We start from the raw sequence: 5169 nt of genomic DNA on the forward strand, positions 1-5169 counted from the left end.
TCCACTCCCTACCTCTGGGGATGAGTTAACCACCAATGGCCAATGATTTAACCAATTATGCCTATGAAATGAGGTCTCCAAAAAACCCTAACTGAAGGGGTTCAGAGAGCTTCCAGGTTGGTGAAAATGAAGAGATGCTGGGAGAAGGCATGGAAGCTCTGCACTCCTTCCCCATACCTCGTCCTATACCCCTCTTCATCTGGCCGGTAAACATAGGTAAATGTTTTACTGAATCTGAGGAGGGGGTCATGGGCAATTCCTGATTTATAGCCAGTCATTCAGAAATACAGGTGAAAACTTGGAACTTGCGATTGGTGTGTGAAATGGGGGACAGTCTTGTGGGATAAAAAAAGGGGGTCAAATGAAGGAGAATTCGACTGTAGCTGGATTGTAATGGTACTGTACAACATGACTGCTCTACGTATATTCATTTCCTATGGCCGCCATGACAAATCACCACTAACTTGGTTGCTTAAGTCAACAGAAATTGATTTTTTGGGAGTCCAAAAGTCTAAAATCCAGGTGTCAGCATGGCTGCGCTCCCTTTGTAGGCTGTAGGGTAGGGTCCTGCCTTGGCTCTTTCCAGGTCCTGAAGGTTGCTGGCAATCCTTGTTGTTCTTTGGCTTGTAGATTATCATTCCTATCTCTGTCTCTTTTGTTACATAGGCTTTTTATGCACTGTGTGTATCTTCTGTGTCCCAAACACCTCTGCTTTCTCTTATAAAGACACCAGTCATTAAATTTAGGGCCCACCTTGATCCAGTATTAACTTGATCACATCTGAAAAGATCCTATTTTCACAGGTGCCAGGGTTAGGATGTGAACCTATCTTTTTTTGCAGTGGGGGCACAATTCAACCCACCACAAGTAGTGTGCCAAATAGTTTCCTTTGACTCTCAATCAATAGTCCACCTTTCTCTACCATTCTCTCAGCCCTTGGAAGCTGACCTCCAAGGGCTACATCCATGAATTCCCATGACCTCTGGCTTCTAGTTGGGTTCAGTGAATGAGAAACCCCAGGAGGAATTGGAGGGACTGAGAAGAGTGAGGTTAGAGAGTTGATTTACCTGGTTCTCTTTTGTGAGGTGACTCCAACCTTGCTGTGCACTTGACAGAAGGTTGCTAGGTCTCCTGCTCTGCTTGACTCTGTCTCATTCCTCATTCAGTAAATTCTTCCTCTTGCTCTTTGGAACAAAGGGTAGAGACAGCTTGGCTTTCATTAGCTCCTGCAGTCTATCTGCGATCATCAGTCCCTTTACTAACAAGCCATCTAGAATTATCCTAATTTGTGTACCATCTGTTTCCTGTTGGGACAGACATTTATCCGCCTTCAGTTGGGCTTTAATTCTCCTAAATAAATGATTATATATAATAAAACTTTATATATATATATATATATATACACACACACACACATATAGCATCTCTTACGACACCAAAAGCTAAAAGAAAAATGAACCATTTTGATGAAAACATTTAAAGATGTTATATACTATTTCTTAAATGAATGCTGGTGCAAATAAGTCAATATATAATTAATGATATGGAAACTTTATTATAAATATTAGTTATAGTTGCAATCATACAATTTTCTGTCTACCTTTTATTTATTTTATCTCTTCCTCAGATTTAGGCTCTGAGACCTCACTTCCCTCGCCTTTGTTATTTGTATTCCTATGTGTCTCTCTTTGCCTAACTCCTAGTTTATTTATACTTTGGTCTGAGGGATCAAATAATCTAGTTTATAGAATTTCAGGTTAAACTGAATGTTAAGTTGAGAATTCCAGTTTAAATTAGAGCCAATAAATGCTGAATGAGGACAGATAAAGTTCATTGCTTTAAAGCAAATGTTTGCAGGCTACTTCTGAATGTCCAAATGTTTTACTTCAGTGGCTTGGGGCTGACATAAGTCTGATATTTGAATAAATATGTCTGTTTATATTGATTTGAAGTCAGTTTAATAATTAGTAATAAACCCATGGTCTTTAAATGCCTCTCTATCTATTTTCTGGCTTTCTCAGCTTTGAGAGGGGCCAAAAATGCAACACATAGGAGGTACCATCATTTTCTCTGTGCTGTCACTTATTTCCTTATTTATCTTAATGAGAAATTAATGTACATTTATTTTGAATGTGTTTTATCTAGAGAACTTAAAAATAGACTCTAAGGCCACTTTATATTTTGGTGAGCAGCAAATTATGGAACTTTAGGGCTAGCAAGTGACTTGGTGGCCATGAAAAGTCAGTGTAATGCTTTTACAACTGAAGAAATGAAGGCTCAGAGAGGTGAGAGCCTTGCTCTAGGCACAAAGTTGGTCACCTAGCAAAGATCATGGCCTGCATCCCTGGAGCCTCAATCTAAAGCAGAATGTTCATCTCAGAAACTAATTCAGCCTTTGAGTAAAGAGAGTGTTATCCTGTTAGGCTGTTCCAATAATATCCGTTAGTCTCAGATTCTATCAACTTCTATCATCAGCTCTCCCTTCAGAGTGTCGTTAAACAGCTTGTAGGGAAGATGTAAACACGGAATACATGCCAACAGACCCTCTCTCCACAGTGTTCAGCAAAGATTATGCTGATTTTACTACACAGGAAGGGAAAAAGGCAAAATAGCAGCACTCATAAGCAGTTTTGAAATTCCAATACAATGTCTCTACAGCACTTACATGATAAATCACCCGTAGTTCTAGCTAATTGACTAATTGCTCCTAACAGGTTCTTAAGATATTCAATTCGCCAAAGTAACAACTCAAAACCAAGGGCATTACTTTAAAATGGCCCTAATTTTGCCTTAATATTTATTAATTCTTCTAAGCAACTTTATTCATTTATTTGTTTTTGATTAATCATATCACAAGTATTAATTTAGGTCAACATACTTTAAAGAGACTCATTTTGATGTCAACAGGTTCTTTTATGATCTGCAAACCATAGGAATGGTCGACACCATCTATTTGCCTACTCTGAAGAAAGATAACAATGACTTCAGAACTCATGTTTTTTAGGGCAAAAATAACTGTATCAACAGTATGAGGTAAAAATGATGTTAAAATATTACTATTTAAAACTCATAAAGAAAATTCTCCATGAGAGTAGTATTCAATATTGTCTGAGGGGGTTCTGCATGTGGAAACTTTTATCCCCAGGTATAAATCTCTTCAAAGTTGTGTGTTAGATCTCTGAGTTGATGCATTACATTACTCATGTGTCTTTGAAAAGCTAATGTTTCCAAGATCCTCTAAAGTTAGTCTTACTTTAAAGACTAGAAGAATCTGGCAGAATGTATATACTTTGCCTAGCACCCATGAGACCATCAACAACTAGCAGCTGAATAAATGAATATTGTATGGAGTAAGCGACAGCTTACATCAATTTAGGCTTGAACTATACAAGCCACACGGTCAGCCTTTCTCACAAGGTGGGAGGAATATCGTCTGCGTGCTTCACGGATGTGCTCTCACCCTTCTGCACTTTGCCCGTGTCCAGAAGGCTGACTCTAGGACTGCGGTAAGGGCTCCCTTTCACCTTGGCTTCTGGTTGTCTTCAGCTAATAGGAGAGAGATGCAGCAGGAGATGAAGATGGGAGAAGGGAGAAGCCAAGGTGTTTATTCTTCTGCTCATCCCTGTTGGGCTCCCATGGCGGTTTTCGTCTGCTAAGAGCCACAGCTCTTGCCAGCTGGTCTTCTCCATTCAGCTCTCTGGAGTTTGCCTGGACTCCAACTGATATACAAGAGTTCTACGAAATTGCAGATCTACCATATATTCAATGAAAACATTGGAAGATACACCTAATACCACCAACGAAAAAAAAACTGCGATGATTTGTTGTAGGTAAGCTGACACTTTCGGGCCAATCCGATAAGGTTTCCTGAACTTGAATAGGGATAATCCATCCATCAAAAATTAGCATGCAGATATTTTTGTAAGGCACTGGGCACGGCATAGAAAAACTCTAAAACACAATTCCTGTCTCAAGGAATTTAAAGTCTAGTTGGTGGTCTAGGTAAGTGTTAGATAGAGTGGCCCTGACACAGTGAATCTTCTTTCTCTTGGAATCTCTAGGTACAGGGGTGAAAGATAAAGTCAGAGGTGAGTGGTTGGCAAACGTAGGATTGTCTAGATTCAAATTCTAGCTTTGTCCTTTACTGGCTATGTGACCAAGAGCAAGTAATTCCACTCTGGGACTCAGTTTGTTCATCTATAAAATGGAAATGCTAATACATCCAGAGGTGTTATAGGAAATACTTGAGGCATTCAAGCAAAGAACCTAATAAGGTGTTTGACCCTTAGGAAGCACTCTATTAATGCTAGTTGTTATAAGTGACACTTGAGAGAAGCAAGGAGGGTGGGTTAGCTCACAGCCCAGAAATGGTAATTATATAAAAGTGTAGAATAGCATTTACTATTGTATTCTGCTGCTACAGCCTATACAATGATAATATACTCCCACCAGACTTGAGATGTGTCATGTGTCTTAATTTCAAAAAAGACAATGTGGTATTTGAACTAAAATCTTATATAATTGGCTGGGTCCATCAGGAGACAAAAGAGAGGGAGGGACACGTCTGAGGAATGACAGGGTCAGCACCAAGGGGCATCTGCGGCTGTGAAACAGACAAGGTCAAGTGACGGTCGAAAGCACGGAACCCAGGCCTGAGCTTCAGGACCCCGCTGAGTTAACTTCTGTGACTCAGACAGAGCTGGAGTGTAACGAGGAACGTCTTCAAATGTCGAACTCCTTCCCAGGGAGTCACAAATACACGGAACCGCCTATTTCACTGGCTCTAGCTTCTGCCAAAATTGTAAATAGCTCAATTTTCATATTGCCCTTTTCTGGCAAGATGCAGAAATTGCAGCTTCTGAAAGACACTGACAATTATTTTGGTAGCACGTGCATGGACAACTTCATTATAAGATGCGAACCCATTTTGAAAACGTTCGAATGTGAGAAAATGCCTGCCGAAGAACTGAGGGCAAAAGTGTATAATATAGAACAAATGTGGACACTGCTCTTGTTGAAACCCTAACGCTATTGACTAAGAATTTTGACTATTTTTCAGTTTGAATGTTTAGATAATAACTATGTAAGATGACACAGAAGCAGACATTACAGAAGCCTGACATCTTTCTGTATTTATTTTGAAAGATTCAGAGGTTGATCTTAAAATCC

This window comes from Pteropus vampyrus, unplaced genomic scaffold, assembly GCF_000151845.1.
Source record: "Pteropus vampyrus isolate Shadow unplaced genomic scaffold, Pvam_2.0 Scaffold180, whole genome shotgun sequence".
Lineage (NCBI taxonomy): Eukaryota > Metazoa > Chordata > Mammalia > Chiroptera > Pteropodidae > Pteropus > Pteropus vampyrus.